This window comes from Cucurbita pepo, chromosome 9, assembly GCF_057944985.1.
Source record: "Cucurbita pepo subsp. pepo isolate OVF chromosome 9, ASM5794498v1, whole genome shotgun sequence".
Taxonomy (NCBI): Eukaryota; Viridiplantae; Streptophyta; class Magnoliopsida; order Cucurbitales; family Cucurbitaceae; genus Cucurbita; species Cucurbita pepo.
Window position 1 is genome coordinate 9197218 of NC_141806.1, and position 25244 is coordinate 9222461.

General features: G+C 35.3%; 1 long non-coding RNA gene across 1 annotated transcript; it reads right to left on the reverse strand.

The window, feature by feature from the left end:
• Positions 1-23721: 23721 nt before the first annotated feature.
• Positions 23722-25244, reverse strand: LOC147791256 (uncharacterized). The gene is made up of 2 exons (XR_015422503.1): positions 23998-25244; positions 23722-23893 (listed from the first exon to the last, which is right to left on the reverse strand). It is a non-coding gene; the product is annotated as an uncharacterized LOC147791256 (long non-coding RNA).

Consider the following 25244-nt stretch of genomic DNA (forward strand, 5'->3'; position numbering starts at 1 on the left):
CATATTGAGTCTTCTCCTAAAATTTCATGAAAAATAGAATCCATTTAGTATGATTGTGGTTTAGGCACATTGTAATCAATTTCAACCTCAATTTAGTATTGGAGAACTTAAATACTTACCTCAACCTCAATTTCAATTTTCTCACTTTCTTCTAGATGACTTGCTTTCTTCTGTCAACAAGATCAATAGTTTAATCAGTTTCCTTCGTTACATTGTCCTCCTAGTCAATTTCTTTTAAGCCTAACTGAAGGTCTAATAATGCACTTTTTTGTCCATATGTCTTCAAGGTCTCATTTTAACATTTTTTCATTCGTTATATGAAAAGGCAACACAACCAAATCACTCTTAAATCATTGTGACTCCTCCCAAATCACTCTTAAATCATTCCTAAATTTAAGATATCTTAAAAATCTCAAACTCCAATCCATGTTTATAAATATTTATAAAACTTTGACCATGATCATAATATCTCATCCACAATGTGGCTCGATTGTAACTTTAAAAATTTTCAATTAGTGTTAGGCAGGGTGGTTTTCTACATCTCACAACTTCCTGAGCTTAGCTCACATTAAAGTCGTTTATGTCATTCATAAATGAGTTTAGGTATACAATGTTTCAACTTTTACTGTGTTAGCTTATTTTTTTTTTTTCACCCATACTTAAATTTCATATTTACATACTTCATAGTGACGAAATTTCCTTTCGACACTACCACTTTTAATATCTGTAGCAGACTATAAGATGCTGTCATCTATCAAGCTTTTTTGTTCGTTTTCTTTTGAATCTATTTAATCGTCAGTATACGTTGATACATTTTTCCCATCTCTATGGTCATAACACTGCGTATTTTAACTATGTTCAAGACATCTGACATAAAATACTAAACTCTAGCTCCCCATTCATGGTACAAACCGTACTAATCTAAACACTATCAATATATTAATTAACATTCATATTCCATGCTGGGTAAATCATACCAATTCTGTATTAAAATAAACATATAACTAAGTCAACAATAATACAGTCAATGGTGTCAAAATTTAATTAGGAGTTATAGTTGATGATGACCAAGCAGTAACAACATATGAAATCAACAACATTTCCTTTTCTTATCTTATCCATGACATACGTGATGATGATCGGGGGGCATAAGATGTGGGACCATGGAACATGTCAAGCCTATCTTGTAGGCTAGTCTATAGAATCTATAACCTAGAACTCTGATACCAACTGTAACAACCCTAGATGTCTACTAACCTAAAGTCGCTATCGTCATCACAACGTACTCTCTTATGCAGAAATAAATCTTTAAGACTTTATCATAAAACACTGTCATGGACTTGAGTGTTTGAAAATATATTTAAAACAACATAACCAAATATTGAATAGAAAAAATAAAAATTAAAAGTAAAAACACCGTGTACTAACCTAAAGTCTAAGAAATGAAATACCATTATCCTATGCATGTGCCATGGTCTTTACTTGTGATGTCGTCGTCAGCTCTACAGGGGTGTCTTGTCTTTACCTGTAATAGAAGTGGCACACGACTTGAGTATTTTAGGAAATACTCAATAAGTGACTCCACTATTAGGGTCACGGAATGAAAACACATGCAACTCATACTTAGGGACCTATCATTAAAACCATCGTAGGGGTGGCTTCCAGTCTGGATAAAATTGGATGTGCGTGCAAGTGTGAGTCTTCAGGCGGTTTGCACGCCCCCTAGACCCATCATAGTCGAGCTGGTTGTCCATAGCCAGATGTCCGGAGGTCAGCAAATCCCGAGTGTCTTGCGAGGCATGATCATGATCATCGCAACATTATGTTAGAAATAATGATCATTTTCTTGTCTCATGACGTACGCATTTGTAACATCGTAAAAGGAGACATTCCCTGATGCATCTAAAAAACTCCTTCCATTTTCCTTCATATCATATCATTTTTCAACATTGTCTTTAAGACATGTATCGGGGTTGAATACCGTATCATTCCTATCATACATCATATTATGTCGTACCATGCACATAACATGTCCTTCAACATATTATATCATAGAAATATCATATCATAGACATGATGTCATAGACATATCACATCATATCATAATGCATGTCTCATCATGTATTACATCGCCGAACGTATTACACCATAACATAAATCACATCATCAGCACATCACATGTAATAGCCCTAAATTTTTACTAACCTAAAGTCACTACCATCATCATAGTCTATGCTCTTGTGTGGAAGAAACATTTAAAACATCATCGTGAAACATAATCTTTATCTTAAAACATTACTTCAACTTAAAACACTGTCATGGACTTACGAGTTTGAAAACATATTTAAAACTAGATAAGAACATCCTATGCATGTGGCATGGTCTCTGATTGCAATGTCGTCGTCAACGGTACATGGGTGTCTTGCCTTTACCTAAAGTAGAAATAGCACATGACTCGAGTATTTTAAGAAATACTAAGTAAGTGACCCCACTGATGGGGTCAAAGAATGCAAACATGTGTAACTAATGATCTAGGACCTATCGTTAAAACGGTCATGGGGTGTCCTCCAATTTAGACAACATTGGATGTGTAGTACTTCCCTACACACAACCCACACGTGCGAGCTGGATCCCAGGCAGTTCACACACCTAGACTAGCCTACAACGTAGATCTTGTAGACTTGATGTGTTCCATGGTTCAATCATTGATGCTCTGTCACCATTATATACACAATGCATAAGATTAAAAAAGGAAAATGTCATGATGATATTTCTTGTGATTGGCTCTATGTTTTAAATGTTATGTAGCATGAAAATTGACGAGTTTTAATTATATTATATATTGCAGCATGATGCTTGATTTAATTTCGCTATTATATGCTTGCAATGTTGTATGAATTTTTTATGTGTACTATGATATTGTATTGTTAGTAAATGATAGACTTAAAGAGAATTATCTTGGTTTTTAGAACCATGTCACCTAGAGGATGTGGAAGATGAAGAAGAGGAAGGGGAGGACCCCCTATTAGATGTAGAGGAAGAGGTGAGGCTAAAGAGAGCTCAGCTCGAGAAGGATTAGTAACTAGGAAGGATGCAGCTGCATTGCCTAAAGTTGTACCGCCACAAGCTGCACCACCTCTAGCAGCACCAGTGATTGGAATAGACCCTATTACTAGTTTGATGCGGGAGTCGTTTTAGGTCATGATGCATGCCATAATGATCACCCAACAATCCAACACTTGCAATCTACTAGAGTAGCGAACTGGCTACACGACTTCAAGAGGTATGATTCGCACTCATTCACTAGTACTACGAGAGATCCAACAGAAGTTTAGATGTGGATTTCGTCCATGGAAATCATATTTATGTCAATGGAATGTCTGAACAACCAGAAGGTACCTGGTGCGTCATTTATGCTGCAAAAGAACGCGTAAGTATGGTGGACGGACAATAAGGATAATATTAATCCAAGAGGGGGAATCATGGCGTGAGATCAATTTAAGGAGGCTTTCCTAAAGAAGTATTATCCCAAAGCGGTGTGTCTTAAGAAACAGCAGAAATTCATCAATCTGACTCAGGGTGGACACTCAGTGGACAAATATGACAGAGAACTTATGAGATTAAAAAGATTTACGCCATCATTGATGGATACTGAACAAAAGATGACATATAATTTTTTTTTTTTGGGGGCCTAGCCTTGTAGGTCTGCCACATGGTGGAAGCCATAAACCAAAGATGTATGAGGAGGCACTAAGAATGGCAAAAATCCCTGAAAAAGTTTCAAGAGGAAAGACATCGAGAACCAGCGGTCATTATCGGAAGGAAGCAATCATATGAGCCTAGAGGGACAGACTATCGACCATCAACGCGAAGGCCTTAATACGCTTATAGGCGTCCTGCCCAACATTTACACAGATGCCAGGGATAAAGAGAGGGGTCAGAAACATGAGAAGCTTTGATGCCACTAATGCGGAAAACAACACTAAGGTAAATGTATGGCTGGCTCAATATAGCCCATCCGCCTTGTTGGACTAACCTATTTGCTTTCATCATCAAGACTACCTAGGGGGTAATCCCGGTACTCGTGCCTTTAAATTTAAAGGTAGGTCCCGCTAGTGGCAAATATGTTACTTCCTTTTTACAACAGTCTATACTAGCATGGTTTTCGGCTAGCTAATCCATGCCTAGTATGACGTCGAAGAACATCAAGTTCACTACCATCAGGTCAATGCTTAGAGTTTGGTTCCCTATGATTACTTGGTCATTTTTACTCTATCCCTAGCTACTATTTCTAATCCCAAAGGGGTGCTTACAGACATTTCATGCAATAAGGGTTCTAATTCAAACCCCATCTGTGATCCTTCTTGAGGTTAACTCTCTTCAGCCTCACCTCCTCCTCTACCTCTAATAGGACATCGTCCCCTTCCTTGTCTTACTCTTTTGCGTGGTCTAGGCAGCATGGTTCAAGAAACCAAGATAGCATTTCTTAAGTCTAAGGTTATCACTATGCATATATATTATTAAAAATACATATACTAAAGTCACATTATATTGCAAACAAAATCACTCAACATACAACAAATCACATCATACTCTATAATAAATACATGAAATATCACAACAATTTCAGTAATATCACTAGAAAAATGCATGCGAGTTCGAAAATGTTTCTCTTTTCTTATCTTATGCAAGACGTACTTGATGGTGACAGGACATCGATGTTGGGACCATGGAATGTGCCAAGCCTACATCGTAGGCTAGTCTAGAGAATCTAAAACCTAGAGCTTTGATATCAACTATAACGACCCTAAATTTCCACATACTTAGAGTCGCTACTAACGTCTCATGTTCATCTATAATGTGGAAATATAATTCTTACATGAACATCATTTATAACGTAAACTTTGAAAAACGCTTAAAACAACTTCTTATCTGGAAAACACAGTCATGGTCTTCCATCTAAAGAGGAGGGAAGAGAGATAGGAGAGAAATCTAGAGCTAAAAATGTGGTTTGTTTTATGACCCTCAAGAAAATAGAGTGTTTGTATCAACAAACACTACATTCTTAGAGGAAGACCACGTAAGAAAAGTGAGATTTCTAAAGAAGCTACTGATAAAACAACAAGAGTTGTTGATCAAGCTGGTCCTTCAACAAGAGTTGTGTTGATGGAGCTGACACTCCTGGTCAATCACATCCTTCTCAAGAGTTGAGAATGCCTCGACGTAGTGGGAGGGTTATAACTCAACCCGATCGATACTTGGGTTTGACAGAAACTCAAGTCATCATACCTGATGATGGCGTTGAGGATCCATTGACCTATAAATAGGCAATGAATGATGAAGATAGAGATCAGTGGATTAAAGCCATGAATCTTGAAATGGAGTCAATGTACTTCAATTCAGTCTGGGAACTTGTAGATCAACCAGATGGGGTAAAACCTATTGGTTGCAAATGGATCTGTAAGAGGAAACGAGACCAGACCAGTAAGATACAGACCTTTAAAGCTCGACTAGTAGCAAAGGGTTATATCCAAAGAGAGGGGGTGGACTATGAAGAAACCTTCTCTCCTGTTGCTATGCTTAAATCAATTAGAATACTCTTGTCTATTGCCACATTTTATGATTATGAAATTTGGCAAATGGATGTTAAGATAGCCTTTCTAAACGGCAATCTTGAAGAGAGTATCTATATGGCTCAACCAGAGGGGTTCATTGAACAGGATCACGAGCAAAGGGTTTGCAAGCTTAAAAGATCCATTTATGGGTTGAAGCAAGCATTACGATCCTGGAATATAAAGTTTGATATTGCGATCAAATCTTATGCCTTTAAACAGAATGTTGACGAACCTTGTGTTTATAAAAGGATAGTCGACTCTACAGTAGCTTTCCTGGTGTTGTACGTTGACGATATCCTACTCATTGGAAATGATGTGGGATTTCTGACTGACGTTAAGCATTGGCTAGCGATACAATTCCAAATGAAAGATTTGGGAGAGGCTCAGTTTGTTCTTGGAATCCAAATTGTTCGGAATCGCAAGAACAAAACACTAACATTGTCTCAGGCATCGTACATCGACAAAATGTTGATTCGATATAAGATATAGGACTCTAAGAGAGGATTATACCTTTCAGGCATGGAGTTCATTTGTCGAAGGAATAAAGTTCTAAGACACCTCAAGAAGTTGAGATACGAGACACATTCCCTATGCATCAGCGGTCGATAGTCTGATGTATGCCATGCTATGTACCCAACCCGACATATGCTATGCTGTGGGAATTGTCAGCAGATATCACTCCAATCTAGGACGTGCTCATTGGACTGTCGTTAAGAATATCCTCAAGTATCTTAGGAGAACGTGGGACTATATGCTAATGTACAGTGCTAAGGATCTGATCCTTACAGGGTTTACTGACTCAGATTTTCAGACTGATGTAGATTCGAGGAAATCGACATCAGGATCTATCTTCACTCTGAACGGAGGAGAAATAATATGGAGAAGCATAAAGCAAGGTTGCATTGTTGATTCTGTTGGGTTTTATGTCCTAAAACTCATAGTTTGTAAACAAAAACATATTCTATTTTCAATAAAGTTATTATTGTTGTTTATTCAGTAAAGATTGTTATTGAATAAAGTGAACTTTACGATCATTAATCTAAATCCAATAAACTAAGAACACTCTGGCTATAGTTTGATTACTTGAACTATATGTAGAGACATAAGAGTGGATCAAGTTCAAGTATATAGTCAAAATGATCTATAGTATAAGGATAAGGCTGAGTACCTTATTCTGGGGACACTATGGATGCGGCCCACTTTTGTATATGATATAAACAATGTGATCACTAAATTGTACATGTGGAGACATGTGAGTGGGGGCATCCTATGCAATGAGTAATGCATAAGATCGGACCATGAAGAAAACCACTCTCACTTTATAATGTCGTTTCCTGTTGAGACTGATTTTCTTTTCATTCGATAACCTAGGTAACTCGGTTTTAATCCTGAGCTAACCATGAACTCCTGTTTATTCGGAATTATCCTTAGATTTTCATGGGTGAGAGTGGCTCTAGTTCGCCGACTCAATAGGCCTCCCATTAAGCACTGACTCTAGGTCTTGAACAAGGGGCCCCACCCTCTCATTGGCCTGAGAGGGATTCGGTTTACTGGTTAGACCACAAACCAATTGTTCATTAGAGGATCAGTGAGACATAAGGAACAAGAAGTGACTTTAGGGGTAAAACGGTAAATTGACCCATCTCTAGTTACGAACAACCTGTGAAGGACCGACTTACTAATCATGGTTATATCAAATGGACAGAAATATATCTATAGTGAGGGGAGTGCTACTACTAGGCTATAGTGGAGTGTCCTAGTGGTTAACGAATGTTGGTTAACAAGGTTAATGAGTTTAGCCGGTTAATCTTGGATCGTTGGAGCCCATGATCTATAGGTCCATTAGGTCCCTCTGCAAGCTCATATCGGACTAAACCATAGAACAGTGTGACGAGTATGTTCGAGGTGGTTCGAAACCGGTTCGTGAAGAAACTTGAGCGACAAAAGGTTAGTATTCAAACTCATTGAGATTTAATGCTTTTGAAACATGCTAGCTAATTTACTATAATTGATGTACTTAGAGTGCCTAAGATCCAAATTGCTTCCACATGTGTTATATTAACATCATCACAGTTGTCATGAAAACTTTATGGTTATAGAAACTAGACACCCCAAGGATTGTGTCAAAGAAAATTTGAAGCAATTAGGATACCAATTTCTCGAGAATGGAGGTCCTGTACGTCAACTACGAGGTAAGAAACCATCTTAGACTTTTCTTAAGAAATACTTGTAGGAATTGCTTGAATTTCTATATAAACATTAAATCAAGTATGAATTAAAGATATATGAAAGAAAAATATCAAGAACCATGAGTTACCCTCAACCGATCAAATTTCTTGAGATTTAAGTAACATCAAAATAACCCACTAAATGAATTCCGGCCCAACTTTTAATTTTGAGCATACTATGGTATGTTAAGATTATATATGCAATTTGATAGTCATTGCACAAAGTTGAGTAGTTAAACCAAATAACGGTATAAAATGACCATAATGCCCTTAAGGCAACTTACCTTCGGTTCATGATCTAAATGGCCTCTGAATGCTATGAAACTTTGTAGTAGGCCCCCTTTTTTTTATTTTTTTTATTATTATTCTTTTATTATTTTTTATTATGATTGATGACATTGGAACATTTTCAGAGGTCAAACCAAGAATTAGGTGGTATAATGACCAAAATGCCGCCATGACCTTTTAAAGTATTTCAAGGTCTAAACCCCTCTAAATGACTTAGAACTTCTTACAAAGCCTATAAGGGCATAAAGATATTTTCAAGATTTCAAGTGGTTAAAAATGAGAAGCTTTGATACCATGCTAAGAATGAGAAACATAATTGGGATCGAAAGTCCAATTTTCATTAATGTTCATGTTTAAATAGGATACAAGCAACCAACTAAATCGTAGAAATAAAAAAAATCCATAATCTCATTGTTTCATTTTTTCTTCTCAATAACTATATTTATTTTCAAGCACGAGTTTTTGTCGGTAAAAAAGAAATCAAATGGATTCAAGGGAGCTTTTCATAACGTATCAATAAGTAGACCCATGCTTCGAGTTGTTTCATGCTATAAATAAAAGCGAACACTCAAGAAATCCGTCGTACAGGCTAAATGATGTTGAGAAGGCTAGTGACATTGATCCACAAGACTAAATGAACTAATTGGTTCTATAGGATATACTATAAATAAAAATTAGTACATTCCCCCATCCACTAACAACCAATTTCTAAAAGGGAGGAAAAATCCTAACTGATTATTGCTCTACAAACCTTAGAATTTACATAAGGTTGACAACTACCATCATATCAATCAACCAATATCAATGTTGAAGACTCAGAACCAAGAAAAATACTATACAAGCTCTACAACTACCAAGGTAAGAAAAACATTAGGTAGCACTCAAGAATAAGGGACCAAGGTCCTTAAACTAAGAAACTCAAGAAACTCCAGACCTCCCACGGTATATCATGTTCTTGTAGGTACCACTCAAGAATAAGGGACCAAGGTCCTTAAACTAAGAAACTCAAGAAACTCTTAAGACCTCCCACGATATAGCATGTTCCTAACTTAGACTTCGTAGCTTTCAACGTACGAAGCCTTGAGTGTAGATATTGAGACTATGCCGCTTGGAATGTATGAAGTGCAATGATTGACTTGTTTGTAATGATTATATCAATTGATACAACTTCTCCTACCGTACATAAAAGTGCAACTCTAAATATATAGTTGAGTGACCTATAGTTAACAATAAAAATTTATTAATTAAACAGTTTAATTATTTAATTTTGGGTCATTGAATCTTATAATCTATATGTTCATAAGGTCTCTTTGATAACTCATATGCTCATTACACTAAAAGGTTCACTTTAGTTAAAAGAAAAATTAAAATTTAGTATATTAGATATATTAAATATAAAGAAGAAAATAGATCTAATTTAAAGTGTTCAAATAAATATTTAATATATTAAATACAAATAGAAAAAAATATATTTAGTTTAAAGTTTTTATTGAATATATTAGATATATTAAATATAAATAGACAAAATAATAATAATAAACATAAAAGCAAAAAATATATTTATTGTATCACACTTCCATTCTTGGCTGAGAATCTCCCGATTATACCCCGACCATAACTCCGCATCATTTTTCAACATAAATGATGCACATGTCACCTTTTGATCATCCAGACAGTTCATTAATAAGAAGATTGTCTTAATTGATGATTGCCACAATTGTGTCTTTGTTGGGTCTCGTGAGGCACCATTAAAGGTACGAGGATCTATCCCTTGAAATCCTGCATACAACACTTCTCGCAATGACTGCGTACTGTTGGTCTGCTGGGTGGTCACCACCATTTGCATCCGAACCTAGAATGATTCCCACATTATGGTAGTCATGGGGTCCATTCTAAGCGTCGGTGCCACTAGGGGTGGCACTGCTGTGTCGGTTTGAGTTACTGATCCTTCACGAGGTGGACTCCCTCTACCTCTACCCCATCATCTAACAAGGGGTCATCTTCTTCCCCTACACCCTCTTCCACGTCCTCTAGGTGACATGATCTATAATCAACACGTAATTACTTTGAAGTGAGGATCTCTCGGTACAAAAAATATGTCATACACTATATCATTATAAACACACAACTGATTCAACAATAGCACACTTGACAATAACATTTAATATCTTTTTTTATTATTTTACGTATGACGTACTTTGTGGCGACGGAGCATCAGTGGTGGAACCATGGAACGTACTAAAACTACGTCGTATGCAAGTCAACAGAATCTGTAACCTAGAGCTTTGATACCAATTGTAATGACCCTATTTTTCTACTAAAATAGAGTCGCTGCGATATGAATGACCTGACCTGACCTTTTTTTGCGAAAACATTCATTTAAATAATTCATAACACACTAGATGACTTTCACCCATTCTCATATATGGTAAGTAGATGAGTAGTTTCCTTTAGTGTTGATTTTGAGATTTGAACAATGGGGCCCACCCTTCTTACGTGCTCAAGAGGGACTTAGTTTATGATTGAATCTTAGACAAATGGTTTATTAGAGAATTAGGGCATTAAGGTGAAAGATATAATTAGGGGGTATAACAAACTTTTGACTCAGTTGTAATTACCAAAAAATTGTGAATGATTGACTTGCTTGTAATGATTATATCAATTGACACAACTTGTTCTACCGTGCATAAAAGTGCAACTCTAAATATATAGTTAACGAATGAAAATTGATTAATTAAGACCTTAATTTAGTTAAAAGAAGAATTTGAAGGGTACAAATTAAAATTTAATCTAAGAAAATAGATCTAATTTGAAGGGTTGGAATAAATATTTAATATGTTAAATAAATACAAATAGAGAAAAATATATTTAATTTGAAGTGTTTATTTAATATATTAGATATATCAAATATAAAAAGATAAAAAATAAAAAATAAAAAATAAAAAATGAAAAATAAAAAAACTTAATCTGAACCGTTCACATTTATATTTAATACAATTAACTAGATTAAACATAAAAGCTAAAAGTAGGTTTATTGTATCACACTTCCATCTTGGCTGAGAATCCCCCGGTTATTCCCCCGACTATTAACTCTGCATCATTTTTTAGTATAAATGATGCACAAGTCACCTATTGATCATCCGGACAGTTCATTTATAACAACTCAAAATTTTCTACTTAAATTAAGGTCGCGACTGTATACATATCATAAATATTGAATGCGGAAATACTTCATTTAAACTTTCATGAATCATAACCTTCAGCTTAAAACACAGTCATCGACTTACGTGTTTCGAAAACACCTTTAAAAACAACACAACAAAAGGCTAAATAAAATCAATGAACGTTTAAATTAAAAACATCCTATCCTAGTCTAAGTCTAAGAAAATAAATACGACTACTCTATGCATGTGTCATAGTCTCCAGTTGCGATGCCGTCGTCAGCCGTACAGGAATGCCTTGTCTTAATCTGAAATAAAGGTAGCATGTGGGTTGAGTATTTTAAGAAATACCCAGTAAGTGACCCTACTATTAGGGATTAAATGCAAGAACATGCGAATGCAATGACGGGACCTATCATTTAAATCCATTTTTCGACGGTACTGTCCTAACGGGTAATTTGGATGTGTATCATATACTCTACACATAGCCCATACGTTCAAGTATGGACTCACCAGTCAGTTCGCACACCGCTGGGCCACCTTCCTTGTGAGGCAAGCATACTCCGGAAGCTCCTTAGGCTAGACACTCGTTAGAACTAGTAACCGTCACGACAACATTAGGTTAACCATAATGATCGTACCCCTGTCTGACCGTCGCAGCATTATGATAAACATAATGATCATTTTCCTGCTTGGTCATCGAAGCATTATGATAACCATAATAATCGTATTCCTGCCTCATAACGTATTCGTTCGTACTATCGTGAAGGGTAAAGGGTATCCCCCAATGCATGAGAACACAATAATGCATGAAGTCCCAACATTTTTTCATTTTCATTATCATTTAATACAACCCCACTAGCGTTCCGTACATCCCATATCATTTTTCATATCACTTATCATATCTTTCATGCATACGCTGGGGTTGTATTTCATGCTAGTTCGTCGTTTGGCATGCCAATCATATCATATCATTCAAATTACATAAGTGTGTCACAATCATAACATTTCGTGCTTCCAAGCATAATAATTTTCATCATATACGTATCATGCCATAACATATCGCATCACAATATTCATATCATAAACATGTCAATTTTATCACATATCTTACTATAACATATTTCATATCGTCTTTATATCATATCACAATATATATACATCAATGATTCACATGTCGTATCATAATCATAACATATCGTAAACACTTCGTGGTCATATCGTTCCCTAACTTATCATAGCCTTAACATTCTTATACCTATCATAGTCATGTCGTTACATAAACGTACCCTGACGTTATCATTCTATCAATCTATCATAATCCTATCTCTTTCTACACATAACCTAACTATATTCTTTTATCAACCACTCATATCCATAGTACTTCAAGATGTAACCTAACCTTCACGTTTCATGAACAAATCTTACTTCTATCGATTCACAAATAATGCACACATATCAGTATATATGACACGTGCAGAACCACGGGCATGTGTCAACATCAAATATAACCATGTCAATAGTAAGGTCACTTACCTCGTTAGCTTAAGTTGTTGTCACGAATATATGCTTAATGAAAGTTCGATTATGTCCCTTGAAATCCAAGTCAACCTATGTGAGCTCATGACATCAGTTTTAAGTTTGAACCCAATAAAATTATTTCTATAATTTAGATTGGTCCATTGTTAAAAGTAAATGTTAGGTACCTAATAATTATATTTTTTTTTATTAAAAATCTTATTCTATGATTTTGTATAAAACAATTGATAGAGTTATTTCAAGTTATTTTGGGTCTGTATTTACTTTTCTTTCTATATTTAGTTTAAGTTTTTTAATACGGGAATCTTCCTTCTTTTTTGTATGAAAAATTCATTTAAATAATTCATAACACGATGCCATGGACTTAAACATTTGCAATAAAACCTTAAAAAAAATAACGAAAAATAAACAACGTGAAATTTATATAAAACAAAAAAGAATAAAACAATGTCCTAATCTAACTTAAGGACTACAAAATAAATAAAATGCAACTTATCGTAACACAAGTTTCATGGTCTTTAATGTGACGTGTGGGCCGTGTGTAGGAACCCCTGTACTCAATAACTGGCCCGACTATTGGCGTTATGAAATGAAATCACATGAAATGTAGTCATCAACTGTACAAGAGTTCATTTCATTCTCTTGAAGGCTTTCTAGTTCAGGCTAAATTAGATGTGTAATACTTCTCTACACATGGCCCACACCTATGAACGTGGGCCCACTAGGTAGGCTCGCACGCTCCCTAGGCCTACTGGTCTGGCTAGCACTCGCTGAGAGTTGTTGCTGGACACCCGTAGGGAATAATGATTGTCGTAGCATTATGGCGAATAAGATGATCACAATCAGTCTCATGAAGTACGCGTCTGTGCTCATCATAATGGGGCAGTATCTCGATACACATGAACACACAATTATGCATCAGGTCCCCATACTTTCCATTACGGTATGATAAGTAGGAATTCAAACATAAAAGTATAAAAATATATATTTATATTAATGTATTTGCATAAACTTCAAAAAATGATTGCATAGCGCAGTGGATTAGCGCGTTTGACTTCGGAACAGAAGGTCGTGGGTTCGACTCCCGTTCTAGTCAACATAAAACTACATTATAGTCACTTACGTGACTCATCCACTCACTATAACGGGACCTATCATCATAACGTACTAGGACCTAAGCCTCCTTTCATTCTCTAGTAGCTCTCAGTGCCCCGGACACCCGTTAAGGGGGGTACAAGGTCACAACATCTTTTTCGTTTTTATTATTGTTTAATACAATCCCTCTAGCGAACATATCATATCATTTTTCATATCATTTCTCATATCGTTTTATTTACGAATCTGAGTCATACCGTTATAGGAACGTATCCTAACCATATCGTTCTATCATTCTATCATAATCATATCCTTTTCTATACATAACCTAACCATATGCTATGTCAATCATATCTTAGTCATATCGTTCCATTACGTTTATCGCATTCTTCTCGAATCCTATCTCACACATATTATTGATTATGTCAATCATATCTTAGTCATATCGTTCCATTACGTTTATCGCATCCTTCTCGTATCCTATCTCACACATATCATTGAACACATGATGATGTAAGAGTTATCATATCATTCACGTATCATAACATATACATAACATATCATAGTCATATCGATTTATAAACAATTCACACATATGAAGTTTATGACACATGCAAAACCACAGGGCACGTGTCAGCATCAAATATAATCGTGCCGATAGTAAGGCCACTTACCTGATTAGCTTAAGTTGTTGTCACTAATTTAAAGTTCAATTCTATCCTTTGAAATCCAAGTCAACTTATGTGAGCCCATGACATCAGTTTTAAATTCGAACTTGTACAAAATTATTCCTTTAATTTATAATGATTATGTTAGATTTCATGTGAACATTAGAATATTTGCATGAATAAAAGTCCGAGATATTTAAAGTTCAATTTTTTTTGCTCGGTTTAGTTCTTTTCACCCTATCTCCATTTTTCTTTTTATATTTAATTTTAAATTCTATTTATTGAATTTTTCCTTTTTTTCTATTAGTCTTGGTCTGTATTTTATTTTTTCCTCGGGGTTATTTTCTTTTCTCCCAGTATTTAATTTTAATTTTTAATTCTTTTGTTTTATGTGGAGCTCTTTTCACTAAATCTCCATTTTTTTATATTTAGTTTTAATTTTTAATTGTTTTATCGTAGAGTTTTTTTTCCACCAAATCTTTGTCTTTATTTTCTTTTCTCTCCATATTTAGTTTTAGTTTTTAATTCTATTAATTGAATCTTATCTCTGTATTTAGTTTTAGTGTTTAGTTCTATCCACTGAATCTTCTTTACTTCTAAATCTGATTTCTTTTTTTCGTTTAATTTTGTTTAGCCGTTTAATTCTGTTGGATGAGAGTCCCACAGCTAATTTAAGGAATGATTATCGGTTTATAATCAAAGAATACTATCTCCATTCGTATGAGGCCTTTTGGGAAAGCTCGAAACAAAGCTTATGCTCAGAGTGGACAATATCATACCATTGTGGAGAGTCGTGTTCATCTAACATGGTCTCAGAGCAATTTTATTCTCTCTCTAGCATAACTGATAGTTGGTGGTGATCATCTATCATGGTATCAAAGCCATTTTATTCTCTCTCTAGCATAACTGATAGTTGGAGTAGGGGCTATTTTTATATTCTTTCTCTAGCTTTGTATGTGAATCTTTTCCAATCTATTTTTTTATTCTCTCTAGCATAACTGGTAGTTAAAGTAGGGGTTGAAGAGTGATATTTGAGGAAGGAGTCCTAAGATATCAATGAAGGAAGGGATGGGTTAATTATTTATTTATTTCTTTATTATTGTTATAATTATTATTTTTTGTAAGTCGTTACAATTAAAGAGTTGGACCTATTGCTCAAATAACAATGAAAAGCCTTCCAATATTGCACAATTAATTCTAGAATTAAAAAAAAAAAGATTTAAAATTCTAATTTTATCCTTCTTTTTACTCCTGGATTTTAGAACATTATATCATAATATAGAACAAAATTTGCACATCATTTAGTCTTGTGGTATAGTTGGTTATCATGTTAGTCTAACATACAAAGGTCTTCATTTGTTCGCTAGTAATATTGTTCTTTCTCATGTGGTTGAATGATTTTATGCACAATATTTTAAATATAGGATATGAATAGATAAAACGATAACTTGGTCTCGCCATTTTATTTTGGGTACACTGCAAAGCCTATGATATCTTTGTTGACTCGAAATAGAGTAGACGAGTCAAACTGTATTCTTATGTATATGAACGAATTTGTTAACACCAATTTAAAAATACTCAAGAATAAGATTGAAAATAAATTGTTTATTTAAATATTGAATTGTATTATATTCATATTAGGAAATGTCCATAAACAAGAGACTTCAAAACAAAATTGAAGAGAAAAGTGATTTAAGAGTATTTTTGAATTTTTTTTTTTAAATTATGAGTATTAACAAAACGTTTGAAAGTTGAATTGTATTTTCAAACAAGATATTAACGGTTTCATCTCACTAACAATAAACTTATTTTTTATTTTTATTTATTTATTTTTTATTATTATTATTTTTTAAGAATATTGATGAAACATTTATGGGTTCTAAGGATATTTTGTTTAAACACTAAAATTTATAATTATTAGCTAGTTTGTCCAATTACTCCCTTTAGAATTTATTTAGACCATTACAAACTAGTTTAAAAACCTTCTCGAACATCTAGTTCATTAAATTATAAAAGTTGTGGGCATTAATGAGTTAAAAGACCTCACAGTCACTCATAACTACCACATTGAAACTTAAAAGAAAATCTTTGAAACATTATCTTTCTTCAACTCCTATACTTAAGAGAACTTTCTTCAACTCCTATCTCTTGACTTTTGTTACCTTAATTTGTTCCTTATATTTAATAAATAAATGCACGAGGCTTCATGCATTCCCCGTGACATAGTCTTAATATTTGCATCCAAAGCTTCATGTGTTCGGTGCGATACAATTTACATACCTATGTCCAAGGATTCACGGGTTCCTTGTGACATAGTTGAAGTACCTACACCTAGGTGTTCATAGTTTCCTACGACGTATTCATTGTCGTAAGACCATATTGCACTACTCATCGGGAGGTCTTTAAAATATCTCGGGTTCTCGTTCAAGAGTTTTTTTGTTAAGTCTTGAAATACAACTAAAGAAAAATTCTTAACAAGTACACCCTAATCCATATGAGTCATAAATATTTTTCTACATGCATAAATCTTTCATATGTATCTTGTCACTTAGTACTCATAAAAACCTTGATTCCTTATCAAGTGTCTTGAGGGGTAGTTACATACTTTTTCTCTTAGCTCATATCCCTAAGTTGTTATAATCTCCTTAAAATCTTTCATACTTACCCTTATTTTGTAAAGGAGTCTCATAACTTTTCGTAGTATTTTGAGTATTTAAGATCTTGAAAACATCTTAGAATTCTTATAGGGATATTTTGGTTATTTACCACTGCAAATCTTGGTTTAAATCCTCAACATATTTTAATGGCCTTGTAACATAAGTCTCATTCAATTAAATGTCATTTAGGGGTCACTTTGCTCCTAAGCCAGCTATATATAATTATAGGGGAATTTTAGTCATTTTACACGTACCCTTGGTTTAGCCTTTTATCATAATCTAATTATTATCAAATTTCATACATAACCTTATCATATCATATTGAGTCTTCTCCTAAAATTTCATGAAAAATAGAATCCATTTAGTATGATTGTGGTTTAGGCACATTGTAATCAATTTCAACCTCAATTTAGTATTGGAGAACTTAAATACTTACCTCAACCTCAATTTCAATTTTCTCACTTTCTTCTAGATGACTTGCTTTCTTCTGTCAACAAGATCAATAGTTTAATCAGTTAGTGTTAGGCAGGGTGGTTTTCTACATCTCACGACTTCCTGAGCTTAGCTCACATTAAAGTCATTTATGTCATTCATAAATGAGTTTAGGTATACAATGTTTCAACTTTTACTGTGTTAGCTCTTTTTTTTTTTTTTTTTTTTTGTTCACACCGATACTTAAATTTCATATTTACATACTTCATAGTGACGAAATTTCCTTTCGACACTACCACTTTTAATATCTGTACCAGACTATAAGATGCTGTCATCTCTCAAGTTTTCTTGGTCGTTTTCATTTGAATATATTTAATCGTCAGTATACGTTGATACATTTTTCCCATCTCTATGGTCATAACACTGCGTATTTTAACTATGTTCAAGACATCTGACATAAATACTAAACTCTAGCTCCCCATAAATGGTACAAACCTTACTAATCTAAACACTATCAATATATTAATTAACATTCATATTCCATGCTGGGTAAATCATACCAATTCTGTATTAAAATAAACATATAACTAAGTCAACAATAATACAGTCAATGGTGTCAAAATTTAATTAGGAGTTATAGTTGATAATGACCAAGCAGTAACAACATATGAAATCAACAACATTTCCTTTTCTTATCTTATCCATGACATACTTGATGATGATCGGGGGGCATAAGATGTGGGACCATGGAACATGTCAAGCCTATCTCGTAGGCTAGTCTACAGAATCTATAACCTAGAACTCTGATACCAACTGTAACAACCCTAGATTTCTACTAACCTAAAGTCGCTATCGTCATCACGACATACTCTCTTATGCGGAAATAAATCTTTAAAACTTTATCATAAAATACTGTCATGGACTTGCGTGTTCGAAAATATATTTAAAACAACATAACCAAATATTGAATAGAAAAAATAAACATTAAAAGTAAAAACACCGTGTACTAACCTAAAGTCTAAGAAATGAAATACCATTATCCTATGCATGTGCCATGGTCTTTACTTGTGATGTCGTCGTCAGCTCTACAGGGGTGTCTTGCCTTTACCTGTAATAGAAGTGACACACGACTTGAGTATTTTAGGAAATACTCAATAAGTGACTCCACTATTAGGGTCACGGAATGCAAACACATGCAACTCATGCTTAGGGACCTATCATTAAAACCATCGTAGGGGTGGCTTCAACATTGTCTTTAAGACATGTATCGGGGTTGAATATCGTATCATTCCTATCATACATCATATTATGTCGTACCATGCACATAACATGTCCTTCAACATATTATATCATAGAAATATCATATCATAGACATGATGTCATAGACATATCACATCATATCATAATGCATGTCTCATCATGTATTATATCGCCGAACGTATTACACCATAACATAAATCACATCATCAGTACATCACATGTAATGACCCTAGATTTTTACTAACCTAAAGTCACTACCATCATCATAGTCTATGCTCTTGTGTGAAAGAAACATTTAAAACATCATCGTGAAACATAATCTTTATCTTAAAACATTACTTCAACTTAAAACACTGTCATGGACTTACGAGTTTGAAAACATATTTAAAACTATATAAGAACAATAATAAATAAAGCAAGTAAAAATTCTAATGAAAAACATCCCATACTAGTCAAAGTCTAAGAAAAGAAAATATTACTATTGTTGGTGTTAATATAACACATGCGGAAGCATTTTGGATCTTAGGCACTTTTAGAACATCAATTATTGTAAATAACTAGCATGTTCATAAGTATTAAAACTTAATGGGTTTAAATACTAACCTTTTGTAGTTCAAACTCCTTTTGCCTCACGAACCGGTTCCGAACCACCACTAGTGTCTTCTCCACTATCCTCCGGCCTTAGAACGGGATTGTGGAATCCGGTGAGTGACTAAACTTGGGAGGGGTTTTGTATATGTGAAAGAGAGTGTTTGTTTCAAGGTTTTTTTCATCAAGATGAAGAACCCCTTCCAAGAATCATGATCACTCTATTTAAAGAGTCAAGTTTGCATGTTCATGCAAACTTGAGATCACCAAATTTTGACACTTAAAATTCCACTCAAATGTTTGGGATTATGTGGCAAGCATGCATGTTTCAGTTAACCAAATTTTGACACTCAAAATTCCACTCAAACTTGTGGGGTTTATTTGGCAAACATGCAAGTTTGGTTAAACCAAATTTTGACACCTCACTGATCCTCACTGATCCTCTAATGAACAATTGGTTTGTGGTCCAACCAGTAAACCGAATCCCTCTCAGACCAATGAGAGGGTGGGGCCCCTTGTTCAAGACCTGGAGTCAGTGCTTAAGGGAACTACCTTTCTTCTATCCCTAAAAGTGGGTAGGAGTGAATTCCGTCTTGCACCCCACGTCCCCAGCCATTCACCCAGTCTTACCCCTGAAATGGGAGGCCTGTTGAGTCGGCGAACTAGAGCCACTCTCACCCATGCAAATCTAAGGATAATTCCGAATAAACAGGAGTTCATGGTTAGCTCAGGATTAAAACCGAGTTACCTAGGTTATCGAATGAAAAGAAAATCAGTCTCAACAGTAAACGACTTTATAAAGTGAGAGTGGTTTTCTTCATGGTCCGATCTTATGCAATACTCATTGCATAGGACGCCCCCACTCACATGTCTCCACATGCACAATTTAGTGATCACATTGTTTATATCATATACAAAAGTGGGCCGCATCCATAGTGTCCCCAGAATAAGGTACTCAGCCTTATCCTTATACTATAGATCATTTTGACTATATACTTGAACTTGATCCACTCTTATGTCTCTACATATAGTTCAAGTAATCATACTATAGCCAGAGTGTTCTTAGTTTATTGGATTTAGATTAATGATCATAAAGTTCACTTTATTCAATAACAATTTATTACTGAATAAACATCAATAATAACTTTGAAAATAGAATATATCTTTGTTTACAAACTATGAGTTTTAGGACATAAAACCCAACAAACTCCCACTTGGACTAAAACTCTAGTGGGGTTTTATAACGTTGAGTAGAGAGAAATACAATAAACTTGGGCATCACATACTCATGCCTTTTCTCCCACTTGCCCTAGATTACATAACTCGTAGTCCTAGACTCACTAGGTGCCCTTCAAACACTTTAGCCGTGAGGGGCTTTGTAAATGGATCAGCAATGTTGTGTTCTGAAGCTATCTGTGTGACGATCACATCTCCCCGTTGCACAATCTCCCTTATGAGATGATATTTGCGCTCAATATGTTTTCCTCGCTTATGGCTTCTTGGTTCTTTTGAATTTGCAACTGCTCCACTGTTATCACAATAAAGAGTGACGGGAAGATGCATATTTGGAACGACTTCCAAATCAGTTAAGAACTTCCTAAGCCATACAGATTCTTTCGCTGCTTCACAAGCAGCAACATACTCAGCTTCCATGGTGGAATCAGCAATGCAACCTTGCTTTATGCTTCTCCATATTATTGCTCCTCCGTTCAGAGTGAAGACAGATCCTGATGTCGATTTCCTCGAATCTACATCGGTCTGAAAATCTGAGTCAGTGTACCCTGTAAGGATCAGATCCTTAGCACCGTACATTAGCATATAGTCCCTCGTTCTCCTAAGATACTTGAGGATATTCTTAACGGCAGTCCAATGAGCACGTCCCGGATTGGACTGATATCTGCTGACAATTCCCACAGCATAGCATATGTCGGGTCGGGTACATAGCATGGCATACATCAGACTACCGACTGCTGATGCATAGGGAATGTGTTTCATATCCTCAACTTCTTGAGGTGTCTTAGGACTTTGTTCCTTCGACAAATGAACTCCATGCCTGAAAGGTAATAATCCTTTGTTGGAGTCCTGCATCTTATATCGAATCAACATTTTGTCGATGTACGATGCTTGAGACAATGCCAGTGTTTTGTTCTTGCGATTCCGAACAATTTGGATTCCAAGAACAAACTGAGCCTCTCCCAAATCTTTCATTTGGAATTGTGTCGCCAGCCAATGCTTAATGTCAGTCAGAATTCCCACATCATTTCCAATGAGTAGGATATCGTCAACGTACAACACCAGGAAAGCTACTGTAGAGTTGACTATCCTTTTATAAACACAAGGTTCGTCAACATTCTGTTTAAAGCCATAAGATTTGATCGCAGTATCAAACTTTATGTTCCAGGATCGAGATGCTTGCTTCAACCCATAAATGGATCTTTTAAGCTTGCAAACCCTTTGCTTGTGATCCTGTTCAATGAACCCCTCTGGTTGAGCCATATAGATACTCTCTTCAAGATCGCCATTTAGAAAAGCTGTCTTTACATCCATTTGCCAAATTTCATAATCATAAAATGTGGCAATAGACAAGAGTATTCTAATTGATTTAAGCATAGCAACAGGTGAGAAGGTTTCTTCATAGTCCACCCCCTCTCTTTGGGTATAACCCTTTGCTACTAGTCGTGCTTTAAAGGTCTGTACCTTACCGGTTTGGTCTCGTTTCCTCTTATAGATCCATTTGCAACCAATAGGTTTTACCCCATCTGGTTGATCTACAAGTTCCCAGACTGAATTGAAGTACATTGACTCCATTTCAAGATTCATGGCTTTAATCCACTGATCTCTATCTACATCATTCATTGCCTGTTTATAGGACAATGGATCCTCAACGCCATCATCAGGTATGATGACTTGAGTTTCTATCAAACCCAAGTAACGATCGGGTTGAGTTATAACCCTCCCACTACGTCGAGGCATTCTCAACTTTTGAGAAGGATGTGATTGACCAGAAGTGTCAGCTCCATCAACAACTCTGGTTGAAGGACCAGCTTGATCAACAACTCTTGTTGTTTTATCAGTAGCTTCTTTAGAAATCTCACTTAATACTAGTTTGCTACGAGGTTGATGATTTCTTACGTGGTCTTCCTCTAAGAATGTAGCGTTCGTTGATACAAACACTCTATTTTCTTGAGGATCATAAAACAAACCACCTTTCGTCTCTTTGGGGTATCCTACAAATAGACATAATTTTGAACGACGTTCTAATTTCTTGGGATTTTGCAACAACACATGTGCTGGACATCCCCAAATTCTGAAGTGACGTAAACTACCTTTACGCCCTTTCCATAACTCATAAGGTGTTTCTGAAACACTCTTAGTAGGAACCATGTTCAAAATGTATGTAGCAGTCTCCACTGCATATCCCCAAAACGAATCAGGTAATTGAGCGAAACTCATCATAGACCGAACCATGTCTAATAGAGTTCTATTTCTCCTTTCTGATACACCATTTTGTTGAGGCATACCAGGGGCTGAGAGTTGAGACCTTATTCCATGTTCTATCATATAGTCCTGAAATCTTAAATCCATGTACTCTCCTCCTCGATCTGATCGAAGTGTTTTAATAGTTTTACCTAATAGATTCTCAACCTCAATCTTATAGTCTCTGAATTTTTCAAGAGCTTCGGACTTGTGATGCATTAGGTAAAGATAGCCATACCTTGAATAATCATCAATAAAACTGATGAAATATTCATACCCTCCTCGTGCTTTGACATTCATTGGACCACAGAGATCTGTATGCACGAGTTCTAAGGTTTCTTTGGCTCTATAACCTTTTTCGCAAAATGATCGTTTAGTCATTTTACCCTCAAGACAAGACTCACATGGAGGTAAAGAATTGTCTTCTAACTTATTTAGAAGTCCTCTTTTAACCAATCTCTCAATCCTATTGAGATTAATGTGGCCTAGTCTTAAGTGCCAAAGATAGGTATTAGGAGAAATCTTTTGTCGTTTATTTTGAGTTTCAGCTGTTTTAAACATCTCAGTATTTAAAATAGCTTTTGTTTTGCTCAGTTTTAACATATATAAGTTGTTTTCTAGTTTTGCAGAACAAATATGAATACCTCTTTTGCAAATGAACACTTCATTGATTTCAAAAGATACTTTATACAACTGTTCTAATAAACAAGAGATGGATATTAGATTTCTTTTCATTCCAGGAACAAAAAGTACATTATCTAATATAATGAATCTATCTCCAAAAAACAACTTTAAATTTCCTACTGATCTTGCTGAGACAACCTCTCCTGTTCCAACCCTGAGTGTTATCTCGCCATCCGCAAGCATTCTCCAGGAGCTAGTTTCCTGGTAAAAAGAACAAATATGATTAGTCGCCCCTGAATCTAGTATCCAAGTTGAGTTGTCATACTCTACTAAACACATTTCTACAACGAGTAAATCATATTTACCTTGTTGTGTCTTTTCGGCTTTCTTCTCTGCAAGGTATTTTGGGCAGTTTCTCTTCCAGTGCCCGTTTTCGTTGCAATGGAAACATTTTCCTTTATCTGCTTTTTGAACCTTGTTCTTGCGGTTAGTAGGAATCTTATTTTTCCCTTTTCCCTTCTTTTTCATCAAAACACTTTTAGAAGTTGAAGGTCCAGACTTAGTTTTTGGAGGACGATCCTCGTTGTAATTTCTTGAAGATAGCAACATTTGCTTCTCCTGTTTGTCCCTTGTTTGTTAAGAGGGACTGATAAGTCTGTAGCTCATTGAGAAGAGCAGTCAAGTTATATTCTATTTTGTTCATAACCACATTGGTGCGGAACTGGAAGAAGCTCTTCGGAAGAGACATCATGATAAAACTGACTTGACTCTTCTCATCAATGACAGCTTCATTTTCTTCTGCCACATTGAAATGGACCATCATGTCCAGGACATGTTCTCTTACTGAGGTCCCTTCTTTCATACGGCAGTTGTAAATGTATTTTATGGCTTCATGTCTAAGGGAGAAGGACGGTTGTCCAAACATCCCTTTTAGAGATTCCATAATCTCTTTAGCAGTACCCATAACATCGTGTTTCTTAGCCAAAACATCAGATATGCTGGCTAGAATGTACACTCGGGCTTTGTCATTTGCCTTTATCCATCTGTCATATGCATCCCGAGCTATTCGATTTGCATTTGAGTTTGGGTTTGGAGGACACTCCTCAGTTAAAACAAACTTTAAATCATCAATGACCAGTATTGTGTTTAGGTTTGATTTCCAAGTTGAGTAGTTGTCGCCGTTTAATTTCTCAGAAGCGAGTAATTGTACTATTGAGTTTGTCATGCTGTGATATAAAGAAAATTCTATTAGTGATTTGACTTAATCCTGTTTAATCCAATCAGTTTTAGCAAATGTAATAATGTACCCAAATCATTATTAATTTGCAACGATACTTTAGTGAGTTAGAGCAACTGCTACCGAGGGGCAGTCAATCACTCATTCACTAAACCAAGACATTCTTGACTTAAACACTAATTCCAAAATAACTCTTGTTCCTATAGTGTTTTAGTTATCGCTATTTTGGTCAAGAATATACTAACTCTTAGTAATTCTTCGCAAGTGTGACCCACCAATTTCAGACCTCAGAAATCGGTCCCAACAACGCTATCGAATGAAAAAGCCAAAGTTAGGAATGGACCTAAGAAATCCTATCCATTTCTGGAGTTTGCG